The following is an 18,408-nucleotide window of genomic DNA, read 5'->3' on the forward strand; positions in this document are numbered from 1 at the left end:
ATATACTTTAAGGAAATAAAATTTGGCATATGGATTGAATGAAACTTGGTCAGAATAGGGGGTCAGTGGTGTTTAGTCAGCAGTTTCTATGTAGTTTGTTAGTGATTCGCCAAAACAAATCTTGGATTCTGTTAATTCTTCATTTTGCCATTGTAAGAGTCTTAGCCTGAAAGACGCTCGGCCATTCCGCCATAATATTTCGGGATGGGGGTGGAAGAGAAGGAGGCTTTATGTCCATTTTATGGGGCGTCATGATCGCACACCCTCGCAGCCGATGTAATAAGAATCATTTTACTGCCCCAAACGTCTATGACACCTCCTGCCAAGGGTTAATGCTGCTTACGATGGACTATAAGGTGATAAAATATTTAACTTTTGTGGTCGAGGTAACAGAGTAACAGTCTCTGAAGCACGGACGATTTATTTAAAATTTCAAACGTTGTAGCCTACACGAGAATGTCTGAGGTCAAGAATAACTATTAGGCATTTGCATAATAACATTGTTACCTTCTGTCATTTTGGCTGGCATATAAAGACGTTTTATTAAAGGCCTAAATTTTGAATTTTATGTCTCCACTCAAAACGGCCTACCAAAATGTATAGCTCACAACAGAAACGTAGGTTACAAAAGAAACATAATGTATTTTTGTTCTATACTTATTATACTTATGATTTTGTCCCCAAGTACTTTTAAGGGAGAGAATTAGACGGAAGACAAATTGGAGAAAGAGTAGTGAGAGACACTGCATTTAAGGGGGAATCAGTGATCAATTTACGGATATGAAGGTTCCCATGCATTGCACACTCGCCCTTGTGTTAAAGATAGGCTGAGGAGAAGAAAACTAGATCGTAAAATGAGAAGGTTAAAAGATAAAATGTGGAACGAGGACAGAAGTTGAGTAGGATCTTAATGTACTTGATCGGAACTTTAAATTTTGATGTTATGCTTGGGAAGGCGGCATTGGGTGAACATTTAATATTAATAATGGGAGTGCTACTTTAGGGAGGAATTTTTATGTTAGTATTTGGGTAGGGGGGGGCTGCGTGATAGGCGGGCAGAGAGTACCACCACAGCATTTGTTCTAGGACCTATGAAAACCACGGAAAACCTATATCGAGTTGGCCGGTCACGGGATATTCCAGATGTGTACTGATTTCTAGCCAGCAGTCCGGCATTTAAGTACGCAAAGAAAATAAAAGTTTACATTAGAAATACCAATTAATTAATGCTGTTCAGGAAAATACTTGCTGTTTATTCTGACAATCACACGATACATCAAAATGTACTCTGTGGACAGAATGCAGAGTTACTAATTGTTGAAGTTTGTGGCACATGTAAGTTGCACTGTGCTCTAAGGTTTTAAGGCGCGAAGATAATATAATTGATGTTTCTGAGCGTTTTTTTCCCTTGATAAGAAGCCTACACACTGCATCTCCATTTCAAAGACCAATCGGATAATGATGTCTAGGGAAGCAGTTGCACTTTAATCTGAGAACCAAATGGAGTACGTAAATGCACTCTGATGGCGAAATATGAAGTTACCGAGTGTCAAAATGTGGCACACATGAGTTATCAATGTGCTTTAAAGAATTATGGACTCGTCTCCAAGACAAATGACTACCGTATATTTCATTCTCAAAACAATCATTCACATAAAAAGAACTTTCCAGCCAATTAAAGCATTCAATAAACCATTCAAGTTTTTTTATTTGTAACAAAGTAGAAATTGATGCTTAGTTGGACTTCAACGCATTGCTACCTTGCGCGAGGCACAGATTATCGTGCTAAAAATTCAGTGGGTGAGTGGTGCTAGTTGATAGTTATAAACATGGTTGTGCTGACGTGTGGTGGAAGATGGTCTTTTTATGTGGATACTAAAGCAGATGCAATGATGGCTGTTAAAATAATGCAGCAGCGTTTTTAAGCACGGTAAGTAGACAATGTAATCTAGTTGATGTTCACGAGATGTGGCGATAAAAGTTTTCACCCCGCGCTGGAAATTAGGAGCAAATGTGCAATTGGAGGCCTATTAGAAAATATCTAGGGGATATTTAAATAACCAACAATAAACGTTCTAGCGTCGGGGGTGATATAAATATGTCCTTTCGCCCAAAGATAATTCTACTTCTCATCATTTTCTTATGCTCTGTATGCATTCATACATCATTGCTTCATCTACTCATCTAACCTTTCTTTCATCTAATTACGTATTCATCAAAGCACCAAATCTTACGCACGTCTGTCCGTCTCTGTCACCTTTAGTTCATGTACCAGTTGAACCATGTACGTGAACATCTATAAGTGCTACTCTGTGTCAGGAATACGGAAATTATGGATCTGAAGAAAACTGAACTCTACACGCGGCGATGTTAATGTTATATCTTGTATGACCCAAAAATAACTTGAACTTTCTCATACATTTAATATACTAAGTATTGTAGTCGCAAGATAAATAAAGTAAAATCGATATTTTGACGAAGATGTTCAACTGTTCCTTGATTTGATTACATAGAATGTTCTATTTACATAGCAACCCTAAATACCACACAAGAATCGCTTCAACCACAAATTACGAAACCAACGGCAATATGAAATTAAAGGTTCGTCACTGTATTCACAAAATTCAGTAAGTCATTCGTATTCTGAATTAGTTGAACCCAATCCACAACTTTATTATTTATTTCTTCAACATAGAGTTTAATATTATTTATCATCTATACTTAGGTCTCGCAAAATAACCATATTTTTTTAGTTTAAATCAAGCATGCATGGTTATTTTATTTTGCTCATGCGGATTATATATACCAACCATCCAATTATATTTGATTTAATCATTCTAACGCATGGACTGCTTTCGCTGCATATGGATTTGTGTACTAACATTCATGAAAAGTACCTAAAACATTAAGTAAAAATACACATTACAAAGTTCCTTATTATCTGACTTGATTAATTAATTTGTTAATACATTTCTCCGGCTTCAACTCTTGATTACCTTCATGAATTTACAGATTCCTCGTTGTATAATATCTTAAAGTGCCTACTTGAATCATCTCTCTCAGGTCCAGATATTTTGCAGAGGATTGTGTTTCCAGCACGTATAATATATCCCATGTTCTTTTAGGATGAAAGGACTTTCGTACTTCAAACCGATATCATAATTCTAGTTGATTGGAATGGGATCCCAAGATTAAACGTCACCATTTAGAATAGTAAATGATTCAGAGAACACACATATATAGCCTAATTTATATCAAGCTTTTTCTGAGTTAACCTCAATTGCATTTAGAAGAGGAGATTATACTTTCAAATCTGAAATCAGCAGAGTACAGCGTTGCTCCGCTGAGCCGCTTAGCGATATCACTGATAAACTTTTTTAATTTCCTGTATTAGTTCCCGAAGACCACCAAGCCATACGCAATGTGACATATTTACGGCCATTTTGTTAAATGCAAACGAGACAGTATACCAAATCGTATATTCGGACAAAGGCCAGTTGTTATTTAGTCTGTGACGGCGACGAAGTCTGGCCAATAAACAAAATGGTGTGGTCGCTTAGCAACAACTGCCTTCACATAAGAAGACGGGTGACACATATTTCCGCTTATTCCAGTTTCTGGTTTTGAATATACATATATATATATATATATATATATATATATATATATACACATATACATAGACAAATACATTGTGCGTAAATATTCCGAAGCAGATACTTTGTGCGTGTCACAAGAGATGAAGCTATCTGACCGTAATTTTTATTGTTAACTGCAGTCGTCAGAGTTTAAAATATATATTTAAAAGAGGTTCCAACTTACGACATTAATGTTTTAAGGCTCCAAATGATAATGAGTAAAGTGTGTACACATACAAATAAAAACTCATAACCGCTTTCCAGAGTCTCGTAAATTTCCAACACAATCGTGCAACTCTGCTAGCTCTTTTATGTATTTTTTTTCATATCCCACTACCACTACCAACACAAGCATTTTTCATTCCTATATATAACAATGTAAAGTCTGGTAACACGAGTATGTAAGTTATATAGACCAGAGCCGTCATATAAATTATATAGAGTCCATGGCCACCACTGTGGAATCTAGAGCGCACAGCAGCACCAGGGGCTTTGGAATAATAATACCCCCTCATATCGTTTTTCTAACACGCATGTTGGCGGGCCGTGAACTCAGTGTAGCTGGAAGGGCTGCCTCAAATTCAAGTTGAAACTGAATATAGATCGATCATAATTTATATTCAAATATTCCGCTGTATTTGTTTCGGACGATTCAAAATAAATCTGTCTATACAAGGAATTATACGTACGACATAAAACATTCTCACGGCGGTGAAGATGTAGGTGTTAGTCTTCTGGGGAGTAAAGGCGTGTAGACTAGTTGGCAAACATAAAGGTTCCAAAGGGACATACAGCATTAAGCCCTCAATATGAAAGCAGTGTCAACATTCGAAATTATGGTACCTACTAGTATACATGGCGTTACAACCCAGAAGATCAACACTGACAATTCAATCATCGCACCTTCTTCCAACTTTAGTTATTTAAATGGAATATTTAATATTTGTAAATATTCAATAGATAACTGCACAATTTTTCCCACATTCATTTTTATTTTTTGTTTGTTATCGATTAAAATTTACAGATTAAATTTTTTGTTCCCAGGTTAAATGTTTTTAATGTTATCTCACTGTCAATATTCACTATTATTGACATATTTTATTAAGAATCACTAACTAAAAAGATTTTAAAATATACAAAAAGGAAAAACACAATCTTCACTATCAATTATTTACTGTAAATCTTCGACCTACATCTAAAATGTGTAATAGCTTCTGTAAAATTTGATATCCTGATAATGACCTTTGTCTATCGAAACATGCAGTCCAGTAACAACGAACACTTGAACAACAGTGTAAATCGATTGTAAATGTGTCAGTGATAGTGTCAAGGCCAAGAGTGTATAAGCAGTACACCGGAATGTTATATTACAGGAATGAAAATGTCATTCCTGTTCATTTATTTGTTTGGTCTCCCGACTAACTTTATGCATCTCGATTAAAGTAGACATGAGATATCTGTACTTAAATTTATCAGGAAACTTCATTCTCCACTCTCATCTAACTATAACATCCACTTTAAGTGAAACCTAAATCCAACTTTCTCTCGTTTCCCAGAAATAGCTCATAATATAAAAAAGTATGACTATGGCTAACAGCACTTGCAGTCACTTCTGTTTGCAGCATCATTTAAATTCACGTTGTCACAGACAAGTTCGTATACGTGTGCTCTTCGCATCAACAGCATCGCGGAAAATGTACTTTTACTGCGCTCTACTGAGCTAAATGTGCCGGAAAGATATTTAACGAAACACGTGAACAAATTAATTTATGAGTCTTCATTTCGTCTGGAGTCCCTATGTGACGAACAAACTTGAGATAAAACTTCCCAACCTTATCTGGCTTCTCACAGTTTCGAGTCCATCACTTTTCTTCGTGCCTTGTGTCTGTTTGCTCCATCTGTCTTCACTCGATCCATTCACCTTGTTCTCACTCTACCCACAGTCCTTCTTCCTTCCAGTTTTGAGTCCATCTTCATTTTGGAAAATCTCCATTTGCTTCGCATACCTGAATCACGCAAATTACCTTGACGTGTCTGACCTCTAGCGATTTATAAAACTTTATGCTATTCCTCATTTATTTCTTCTTAAATTCTTCAGCTATACTTTATTATTTAATTACACTTTGTAGAAACGTAACTTCCTTTCCCAGATTACACATCCTTCCTCTTATCCTTTTAATGAGAAATTACCATAATTTTCGCTGTAACGCCAAAGACATGAAAATAAACTATTCAATTATTTTTGCATCAATGTGCTAATCATAGTTGCCCGACCTTTCAAAGATGAAAGTTTCAATTCTATTCCATCACTTCGTTTGATTATGGTTGACATTTTATGTGTCCTATTAAAAACGAGAAATTCATCTGCTCTTCATCAATTTGTACGACTATATAGTTTCCATAATCAAATCATAAATAAATAATTCTATTCTTCATCATCACTTCACACTACCGTAGTTGCCATACCAACATCGCGCACTTTAAAAGCAGAATCTCGCTCAAATGTCCTTCCATATAACTGAAGCTGTTAATGCTTACATTTCTTTACAAATTTGTACGTCCATTGAAACAACAGAGACAACATGTGAAGATTTGCAACTCATAACGGAAAGGAATAGAACAAATCAAGTAGTCACGTGTTCTAAAGGATCCGACAGGTGCGTGGTTTTTACTGAATAAATTGACGATCCTCTAAATATTCGGGCAAGTTGCCCGATTAAACATATTTATAACTCACCACTCCTGTCACAGGTGGAGCTTGTACGGAGATATTTTGAAGTCGAAGAACAGAAACGAATGTTTCTAAAATATCTTCAGCAGCTTACACATGTGTCTCGTCTCATCTTTAATTTGTTATGATGACTGATTTTACACTTACCATTGCTGTTTCTGTAGTGATTCAATGGTTTTGAATTATACGTAATGGCTAAGAAAAGTAAATGTAAAATGGAAACAGAGGAAACGTTCTTCTTAGGTTCAGTAGGTAAGATAATCGAATGACAACAAAAGACAGGTCACAAGGAAGGATTTAGGTACCTAATTTTAATTTAAATAAACATTAAAATATTGCAAATAAAATGTAAATACTATCTGAAAAGTATGTAGTTAAAACGATTAACAAAGGAAGGCGTCAGGGCGATAGCCATGACGATAGAGGCAGCAACGACTTCTGAAACGTCGGTAAACTTCTAGCAGGGTACACAACGCAAATTCCCAGAGGACAACCATGTCCACCTTGCCCCAATGAACACAGCACTAAAAGGCGTGATAAGGGTAGGCCTGCTCTAAGGAGAAGCTTACGTAGGCTTCAGAGACGATCACAAATTAGGTACGAAGAGAAATTCAGTCAGCCAGGCAGACGCTTTAGTCTGCGAATGAGTGAGCCAATCAGTAAGATAAAGTTTCTAGTCAGTAAGACGGCTAGCTGGTTAGCGACGGAATGACGTTCATTTCGACAGTGGAGTCGGTGAAAAGAGCGAATCGATTTCTCGGTATCCGGCACAAAGTAAGCCAATAATCGATCTGTCAGAGAGTAAGACGATCAATAAGTGAGTCAGTCGGTCGTGGTGTCAAACATATTGAATGAATTACAATAATGAAAAGATAAAGTTTAAAATCACGGGGTACGTTACAATTGTACTGAGCTCCTGCAGCTGACGTTTACACAGAAAAAGTTCAGAAGACGTCAGAGTTGGTGGAAACCGGACCGTTTCTCACCTGTCGACTACATCGGCCACGAATCCAAAAATAAAGCGTCCAGAAATAATTATTATTGCAGATAAATCATGGTAGCTGCAGGGAGTCTGCTGATATCGCGATGCGAACAGAATGGACACACGGACAATAACGTAATAATAACAATACTATAGTAATTATACGTGAAACGTGTGTTCCGTTACATTTTGTAGTCTGTAAGCAAGACAAATTTTCAGTTGTCTCTGGAGCTAAAATAAGTATACGGCAATGCAGGCGTATGAGGGAGTGGAGGTAAAGCTTAATAAATTTTAACCTCGGCAATGAATAGGGGTGAGTTATCTTCACAACCCGGTCGCCTTACCCCCCAAAAAAAAATTACAGTAACCAATGGATGAAAGGGTTAGTGGGCTTCAGACTTTGTGCGCAAGATAAAAACCCCTTCCCTTATAAGGAATTCAAGCCCCGTTGTCTACCTAGCAGCATAGCCACTTTAAAGACTGAACTATCCCAGAATTCAAAAAAGTAACAATAAGATTAATAAAAGCTAAGTGATTCAAACAAATGAGAATTCAGATGCGATAAGTCATGATAAACCTTTGGAACTACCAACAAATATTTGGACTATGAAGGACGAAGTGGGAAATTTAAGACATTATACAACATGAAACTTTGAAATGTTTACGTTCTGAGCAGCCAACGTTACCATGGGTCGGACTTACCTCAGATATAAGAAACATGGCATGCATATACGAAAATCTTGAAGAGAGATATCTTGGAAGAACCAGGAGTAAATACTGAGGTTTTGTTCGGATATGACGACTTGAGTTAAGCGGAACTGGCTTAAGACATTGTCCTACGGCGGGCTTCGATATTAGCGGTGATGAGTCCACAGGTTTTATTCCTATTACCAGAAATATACTTTGCAACCTAACGTCATAGTTCGTAAAAGAAAGGACGATAACTTTTGGGTTTATATAAGTTATTGGTGTGGCTAATAAATTTACCATCTAGACTGATGGGACAATCTAAAGTATTAAACACACATGGTCCTAAAATCCATTAACAGCATTACCATGACAACAGTTATAACAAAACACATTCATAAATATTTTGTCATTAGGTTCAAAATCCCTTAACAACAAATAATCACACATCAAACAACCAACAAACACTTGCGGAGAAGGTAAATTCAAGTATGCGATCGTTTATTGCTGAGAGTGTTACAATTACTAATGCCGGTAATTGTTGAGTGTCATTTTCCAATAGTTTTTTTCGGGTCACTCAGACACAAACATAGTATCACACCAACATCTATGTCAATGCATATCACACTCCATTGTGTTGTGTGTTTGGGGCTATCGTATCACTTGGTACAGGATGCAGGATCGAGTTTATGCGTAATATAATTCACGCTTCAGTTGGGAAGGCTGAATGCTATAACAAATCTCTAGGCGATACGCAGCAATGTAACACGCGTCTAGAAATTAGTTGCTTTCAGCGCAGGGGACTGTGTACATCTGTCTGTCGGGGAGCACCATGTCAAGACTGCTGACCGCTCCGCTCAAGTGATGTTTATTTGCAGTAAAAATCAGACAAGATGGCGGGTGATGTGACGCAATATCACTGGTTGTCACGTGGTAGCTACTAAACCAATCAGCGAATCCACGAATTTCCTGAATAACCATGAGGTGCTAGAGTTACGACAGTGAAACATTTTGCTAATAAATATAAGTCTAACCAGAATATACGGTGATAATTAATGTAATGACGTCAGAAACAGTCTAATTATAATTAATAATACAGTACATTTTAAGAAAGAATTATAATTTATGAATACTTCACACTTACAATCTCATAGAGCTGTCTCTCTTTGTTTCATTTCAGGTCAAAACTGTTCTGATTTACTAACCGCGGAGACTAAAGAGCGTGCCGTCTTGACCCGATATATCACTGCGTTACTGGTACGAATCTGCTCGATGCCTAGATATATCTCTTTCCTTAGGTGGGTTTTCAATTAAAATATTTAAAAATATGCGTATTAGCGTCGCCATGTCTGCCTGGGCGGACGTTGCATTTAACAATTCGAGAACTGTAGAACAAATTTTCACAGAATTCTATATCGGGGAATCCCCCATGATTACGTCATCACTCGACATAAAGCCTCATAACACCAGACACACGAAAACGTCACTGACTCTGACACTGCTAGAGCCATTCAAGGTCCTGTTTCGAAGAATCGAATAGTTTCTTATAAATACTTACTCTACTTATAATGATGCCAACCAAGAACTGAAAAATCTATAGATGAAACAGCAAACGCGACAGAAATGTTACGTTTCTTAAACTGTCTGTGTTATATTTTGTCGTTCACATAAATGCTTTTTACCGATCAAGCAGTCAATATTAGTGTGTAAATATTTTTTCGCAAATAATTTTGAAGCAAAACATTAGGTCCTAAACTGTGATAACTAAAGAAAATATTGCGGTAAGTCCTAATACCACATTGAGACAGGCATAGGTATGTTAATAAACTTTGCTTCACTTGTACGCTAAACGTAGTGCAAAGAACGCATTTTGAACTAATGTAATCACACTTTCAAAAAGATAGCATGATACGTTATTGATTTCCCTTCTTTGCAATACCGCCTACAGAGACAGCATATGTTTACCTGCCTTACAACTGTGTCGGAGAAGTTGCCTGATGACACGGCGGCATAGTTATTGTGAGTGAAATTTTATAGCTTTGTTGAAATTACTTTCTGAAACACTTTTATTTTGTGGCTTACATGCACGCCATATTAATACTGAAGTTCGTCGGCCAATATTCATTTTTCGAAGAATTTTACGCTCATTTCTCAAAACAAGACAACCCATACATTACTTTAATACCAGTTGTTATTTTATTTAGATGCAAAGTTTATTTTTTCACTGCAAAGTTTTATTTAAAGATGCTGTCAGTAGCTCAGCCTATGTACCGTCAAATGAATAAACTATTAATGAATAATGAATTAGAAAGGATATGTGAAGGAGGAGTCGGGGGTAATTCATGGTACTATCAGAAACATCCAGTGGAGAGAATTGAAAAACCATGTAAGGTCTCAATGACGGTTGTTGATATCCGGGCAGATTTCAATTCGGGATCTGCTGAATATGGCAAAACTGTGAAGTATGATATGGCCGACACTTGATCTCCAACACAGTTGTAGGATGCATGGGACAGCACAGTTTCTCAGACGCCTGTGTGTAATGCATCTTTCACATCCCTCTGGTACAGCCCAGCCTCTTGAGATCGAAACCTGGAGAGACTGTAGCAGCCCCTCGCTAACCGTCAAGTGTTCCATTGAAAACCGAACAATGCCTGCTGGTATGATGACTACATCGCGCGCCATGAGCTGTCCAATCTCAGTTAGCAGATTTTATACGGTCTTTTGCACAAAGGAGCTTAAATGTCGCACACGGGAGGCAATGTCCTTTTTATCTGAATGCAAGTTTCAAGTCCGAAACTGATAAAAAAATCAAGTAGAAATTTGATATTAGGTATGTATATCAGAAACTGATAATCGAAATAAAACGTTGAACGTACTAACGCAATGTGATTCTGAATTGATATGACAATAAAATAATGTAGAAAATGTAGAATAATGAAAATGTGTTATCTGAATATCGCCAGCCATTTTTATATTGAATAGGGCTAAGCCCCGCTGTGCTTGTTATTTTAACCCTTTAAAGCCTAAGCTCGTCTGAGCAACCTTACGTACAAAGTTGAAAATGTAGGTTTGTGTGTTTTCATCTGACCAATCATAATGCCATTCTGCCAAATCTTTCCTGAGTTTTCGATAATGGCCGCTTTCCAGTAATTTTCCAAGCAAAATTCAGTATACATTCATTGCCTCCCCATCAGAGCTATGTCTCTAATCCAAATTTATCATACCTTTAGTGCCCTAGTAACCTATATAAACTACAAAGTTACTTTTTATGTGCGATTCTAATATTTTCATTTTTGTTTCCAAACTATTTAACGACACTTGGCTTTATGTATACCTTTCTCTCAAACACAGAAATAATGTTTTACAGTCTGTAACCAATTTACAATGTATTATAGCGTCTTCCTGTTTGTATAGCAAGTTGTTTTATTTTTGAGAATTCAAGAGGAAAATAAATAAATAAATTTATGTGCGTCAGTATATGCTCCTTTCTTTACTCTAAATTCAGACATGAAAGTTACAAATGGACCTTTCATTATAAAACGTAACATAGATCTCAATAACAAACCAACCATTCCTTTTAATAGAACACGTCACCAACTAACCTGACAATATTCATCACGAAAACGAAACACAATTGAAAAATCACCGTAGACTCTTACGATGCCACAGTTTGTATCGGAAAGTGCACCTGAAGGAGTTTAAGAAACTAAAAATGTTCAGTAACATCTCTTTATTATATAACATTTTATATGATGTATGTCTCTAAGGAGCATCTACAAGCAGACTGTAACGTCGAACGCATCTTCTGTCCTCAGAAACATCTGGAAGCTACAGACTCCGTCTCTTTCCATATTTTGTTATCTCCCGTCGTTTCCACACTCTGTTCCGGTTGGCTGACTGATAAACGAAAGAGCGGAGAAAATGCGTAAAGGAAGCGATATAAAAATCGTTATTCAATTGTCTTGCATGTCAGTGTTTTTGAAAGAAACCCGCGGTAAGCTAAATGTGGGGGGGGGGGGGGATCCGATGGGTACAGATTCTGACGAAAGGACTATGGAGAAAGGGGAGGGAAGAAAAATTGATATACAGAATAAGGTTTTGACAGTATTTTCATATGTTATCACAACGACGCGGTGATAATATTAAAAACAATAGCGTCATTTATAACAACTGTATTTAATTCTTGTATATTTATCAATTAATTTAACACAAAATATCAGCTTTATTTTTTTAAATGTAAGATATACATTAACATTCTCTCTGTACTGGTATCATCTTTTTGAAAAATGACAAATGTGCTCAAAACTTTTCGTGCTTAATATTTAAATGACATTGTATTTCTGTTGCTGTGGTTTGTCGTGTCTCCTTTAAAAATTGTACCATTGGCATATGCAAACTAAAGACCTTTTTTTTAAATAAAATACCGCCTGGAAATGATTTAAAACATTTAATTAACAAACCAAATATGTTCGTGCCTAACTAAGTAGATATATATAACTAAATTTCTAATAATTAGCTAACCATTTAAATGACTAGTTACCTAATTGCCTAAATTCTTAGCTAACTGAATATCTATTTCAATAATTATTTAACTAGTAGAATTGTATCTAATGTAATATCGAAGCATCTACCTACCTAAACAATTAAATATCTAACTGCATAATTATAATTATCATCGTTTAGTTAAGCAGAGCAGAATCCCATTATAGAAACCAAAAGTTTGTCACAGGTACGACAAATTCACAGTATATCAGTAATATAACCCTTTGTAATATGAAAACAATAAGATCAAAATAGAGGTATTTATGTCAACAGATAAATAAATATGAAAATTTCCGACCAATAAAGATAATGTAACAGAAAATAGTAATCCATACATTTCACACATTTAAAAGCATTTTCCATGAGGGGGTTTATACTTCGGTACTATACTCAAAATTATTATTAATTTCTTACCTGAAACAAAAGTTTCATATTTTATGCTACATTCTGTACACGAAATGACGTATTCAGAATGATGAAACAGATGGTTCGGCTTCGTACCTGACCATAATATCCGTCGCCTGGCGTCGTAATGATCTGCTATTCTGTATTGTGGGAGATGTACGTCACTAATGAACTTCGGTTACATAAAGACGCAGAACCATCTGCTGTAGTGAATGTTCTTAATCTTGAATAGCTAAAGTTTTCATCTTCATCCAGGGACTCTTAAAACCAATCTAGCCAAGGAATATGATTTTCCTATGATTACTAGCTTCTGGAATGGACTGACAGAACATAAAACAGCCATAAACCAAATCATCGCCACGGCACGCTCTTGGAGTTACGAGAGAGAAATACGGCCTTCCACGCTGAATTCCTGGTGTATTATTTAGAGACGTTCCATCACCGCATAGATTACACGGCACAGAGCGGAATGATAGATGTGTTTGTGATTAATTTCAGTCAATCGGGAAATGGTCTATTTAATGATACTACCTCGGTATTTGTTTTGCATTATTGAGAGAAACCTCAACAAAAAAATTATCTGAAATGTGAAGTTCGAAGGTGGTCTTTTGGATTGTAAAGTTGTTCTGCTCTGAAAATGGAGGCGAGAAAATTCCTCCGACATTTTGGTAACCAACTCAAGACTAAACAGCTTCACAACACAGAAGAACACAATGAAAAACACTGGTAAGTTCGTCGGTTATTTATCGACTTTCCATAAACTGCATAATTTGATCAGCATAAAATGGTGTAAAAGAATTATGAAGAACTGTGAACTGTAAAGGATATGGAAGGTACCAATCTGAGCCTACTTTGTAGTACTACACAGCAACTACTGGACGATAGTTTTTAGTTATTTGGTTTGTTAGTTCACTAGTTAATCTGCCAGTCTGTCTTTTGAGATTGGAAAAGTCTACTTCAATCCAAAGAATATTACTTATGTGTTCCAAAGCGTTTAATATCTAATAAATATGCAGTCTCAGTATGGTAGATACGAGGTGCGATCGGAAAGTTTCAAGACTGCGCCTATAAAAACCCGTACACTTATCTCAGGTATTAAATTCATCCATCACCCTCGAAGTAGTTCCCCTGGGAGTGAACACAACGATCCCAGCGCCGCTGCCAAGCCTGGAAGCATCCCTGGAAATCTTTCTTTGTCAGCCTGTCAAGCTGGGATCGTTGTGTTCACTCCCAGGGGAACTACTTCGAGGGTGATGGATGAATTTAATACCCGAGATAAGTGTACGGGTTTTTATACGCGCAGTCTGGAAACCTTCCGATCGCACCTCGTACTGTATTATGCATTACAGATAAACACGTGGAGAGCAGGTCATCCGATATATAGCGGGTGTCTGAACGGTTTGAAGTAAAAACTGCAAAACATTTAGCGTCAGGGGATCTAATCTCAGCGCCGGATTGTAAATTAAGTTCACATCACTTCATTGCAAAACTGATTAATAACTTTTCATTCTATGAAAGCTAATTACATCGAACAATGTTGCCTACAAAATCAGAAGGTGGTGGAAACTCATTTCAAGTGTTCCTTACACGTTACCTTAAGCGAAGATCACCTTATGGGTTCCTGTATGTCTGACTGTCTCTTATCTAATTACATTGTTATAATAACCCTGGATAAAACTTTTGCAACAATAATTTTGATCGCATTGTTGCAAGAATTACCTCAGGCACAACCGTTTCTTATGACATCAGTGTTGTGTCTTTTATTTCTTTAATTATCCTGTTGACGTCACAGCTGTGATGTAGCACAAAAACACTTTTGAAAGTTTTAGTGTACTCCAAAGAGTATACCCTCCCAGTTCTGCTTCTATAACATAGAATATATATATTTTTAGTGGCTTTTGTAATCCAAATTCGAGAAACTGCAGACCCCGGTGGATATTTAGAGCGTGCAGGGGAGATATCGCATTGTTGTGGAACCATTGTAGAGTCTCATGCAGCCAATCAGCTCATTTAATGTAAGCAGGAAGAGGAACCATTATTCACGCACATTCAGAATGGCGAACGCCGGGACAGAACGAGGTAGATTTATACAGTCGGGGAAAAGAGAAAAGTGACACATTCCTTGCGCATCTTAGGATTCAGAAAGAGAAAAAATGAAGACATGAAAAATAATGGGTTTTTTATGCATGAAAATAAATATTTAAATATAATATTTTCATGTGTGTGATATCCCCATGCGTGATACATACCTTCCCGTTCTGCTCGATTGGAAACAGAGCGCAGAGGAAGTATCTACTATTTAGATCTCCGTTCTCGTTGCATGCAATCACTTTTGTGACAATGTAAATTAAAGGGTGGTGAGTGATGTATCCATATCTTAGGTTGATATTATGAAATAACTGCAGAAATGTATTTGCACCAGACATAAATAAACATAAAAATATAAGCAAAGAAAACTGTAAATAACGCTTTTGTAAAATTTGTGGAGCAGATACTTCCATAATTATTTTCAACTTTGCAGATGTCAGGTAATAAAGAAGAGGATGATAACTCCTGCTTATAAGGAGGAAGAAGGAGTAGCCTTGAAGTCAATAAAATGAATTGTTTCTCCCTTTAAGTCCCACTATCGATACAAAATCACATAATTTTATTCCTGAACTTTGAATTTTCCACATGATACTGATGTAACTGACAATTAATTTTATTTAGTGTTCTGTCTGACGACAGGTCCATATGAACAGGATCCTTCCATCCTTTTCTCGGACTGGGACCTGTTCATATACGTTCTTGGCAGATGATCCAGAAGTGGTTTGCCATTGCCTTCTTCTGTGTGTGAATGGAGTAATTGTTGGGATGCCACGGAGAAACCGGGGAAGCCCCCGGAGGAAAACTCCGTGTTGCCTAGACCACGGCCTTGCCCAACACAAGTTATAAATTCGGGCACCGCCGGGAATCGAACCCGAGACCCCAGGATTACAAGGTCAATAGATAAAGATAAATTACGAACCCATAAAGATGAAACATATTTGACAGTGTTCTGCTATAAAATATCATTTGCATATTTTGATTCTAGAACCCAAATTACGCCTAAGCAGTTATATGTTCTAATGAATAAATCCTAACATACTGCGTACATAAATGTTATAAGTTCGGACATCGATAATATAAGATGCTAATTAATTTATGAAGACAACTGTCTTCTGGGATATTGCGTTGTATAGTCTGGTAGAAGTTTAGAAATGTTTCACAGTTTCTTGCTTCCGTCACAACCAGGACATAACTAACTGCCCAAGAAGACCCTGTTAATTAACTAATTATGACATAAAGGAATTATATAAAACCAAATAAATATACCTACACCAACTACGAGTCCATTTACTGACGGTTCGAGCTACAGGCCTTCTCAAATCTAAAACTTCTTGACGATGGTGAAGAGTCAATTGAATAAAAATTTTCTTGGATATTATCCATCGTCTAGTAAATATAAAACGTAAAACGACGTTTCGGAGATGGGACTCTCCGGAGATAGTGATTAGCTCTATCTAGTGGGCCCAACTGTGTAGGAACCTGAAGACGGAGATAGAGTCCCATCTCCGAAACGTCGTTTTACGTTTTATATTTACTAGACGATGGATAACATCCAAGAAAATTTTTATTCTACAGGCCTTCTGCTTACGTGACCACACAAGAAGCAATTTGATTCAACGTCGCCTGAATACACTATAGACATTATGGTGCTATGACAGAAGCTGATTAAACTGTGATCTTTCAGAAAATATCATAATTCTAATATAAAGCCAAGCGCCGAAACACTTTGAGCGAGAAATTATAAAATGAGTTCAGTACTAAGCAGAGGGATTTGAAGCTTAAATTACAATTTTCATTCGTCAAACTGTTTTGCAACATGGAGACGTCCTTTCAGAGACTAACAGCTAAACTCTGTCTCTTGATTAGCAAAGTGAATATCCTCTCTCTGTCATATAACAAGGCAAGATCTAGCGTGAGATGAAAGATGGCCAGTTATGAAGTGTTTATGTCAAGCAGAAAATAAGCACCATGGCTTAGCAAACAGCACGTAATCAGAGAATATATGCGCTTTATAGGAGAATGACCAATGGCGGTAATATTACATTACGTTTGGAGAAACGTTTAATAAATTTCAATGCTGCGGTTTTAGCGAGAAACACTTCTTCTACACTGATGAAAAAGTACAATTACCGTCTTTGAAAATACGAGGTGCGATCGGAAAGTTTCTAGACTGCGCCTATAAAAACCCGTACACTTATCTCAGGTATTAAATTCATCCATCACCCTCGAAGTAGTTCCCCTGGGAGTGAACACAACGATCCCAGCGCCGCTGCCAAGCCTGGAAGCATCCCTGGAAATCTTTCTTTGTCAGCCTGTCAAGCACCATCTGCGATTCTGCCTGAATCTCTTCTATCGTCTCAAATATCCTTCCCTTTAGCTGAATTTTCATCTTTGGGAAGAGGAAGAAGTCACACGGCGAATAAGGAGGGTGCGGGATGACGGCCATGGTGTTTGAGGCCAAAAACTACCGAACTTTGAGGGCGGTGTGCGCTGGCGCGTTGTCATGATGCGTCGCATGTGGAGTTCTTCCTTTAGAATCAGCTGACAGGTCCCATAGCCCAGTCTGGAAACTTTCCGATCGCACCTCGTACATAGGCCTTAATAGTTTTAAATTTTGAAGTAAATGGCGGGAGCTGTTTCTCTGGTTCTTTCAAAACAACACACACACTTAGTTAAGAAGAGAAAAGGTTTTAAGCATGGAAATGAGAAGATGGATTTTGGTGTGTGCAGCAAGTAATGTGATTAATTTACACGCAGGTCTACTGTACTTGGACCTCACTGTACAGGCGTCTACGTAATTATAATCCGTGAGGTACACGTGGTAATAATTTATCTGGTGCTGACGTGCCACTACGGGGCGAGGGGGGTGGGAGGCGTAATTATCACTGGAGTTGAGACATACAAGTGTCGCCATATTTATAGACTATCTTTTCATAACTTCACACGCGCATCCTCCTGAAAAGATAGGCACCCCGCCTGTCTTACGTGAGAGGCTTGTATCGACCACACAGAGAGTAGCTTAGAATACGGACCATATCAGCAGATCCATTCCCTATCAGAAAATAGAGACAAAGGCGCTTGAGTTTCCAGGGATATTTGCGTGTGTGTCCAATTTAAATTACAACACAGCTTTGGCCCGACAAGGAATGTGGAAGTGGATTATTCCGAGGCACCATCCGTAAGAACAGAGTAAAACCACGAATGGTCTCAGTAAGTAAGGACAGGCAGTAATCCGAGTAATCCTTGGTTCAAGTCTAGAGCGTTACAGTTCGGTTTTGGCGTCTGTTATTCAGGATTTACTGTCCTGTGGTATCGGACTTTAAGCTCTCATG

At 37.4% G+C, this 18,408-nt stretch overlaps 1 protein-coding gene across 3 annotated transcripts in view; it reads right to left on the reverse strand.

Annotated features, from left to right (window-relative positions):
* Positions 1 to 18,408, reverse strand: part of LOC110835994 (ubiquitin carboxyl-terminal hydrolase 48) — a 243,598-nt gene that overhangs the window by 163,926 nt on the left and 61,264 nt on the right. The gene's annotated exons all lie outside the window — the stretch shown is intronic.

This window comes from Zootermopsis nevadensis, unplaced genomic scaffold, assembly GCF_977971745.1.
Source record: "Zootermopsis nevadensis isolate Lab colony 2312 unplaced genomic scaffold, Znev_1.0 Znev_ptg000015l, whole genome shotgun sequence".
NCBI classification, from domain to species: Eukaryota; Metazoa; Arthropoda; class Insecta; order Blattodea; family Termopsidae; genus Zootermopsis; species Zootermopsis nevadensis.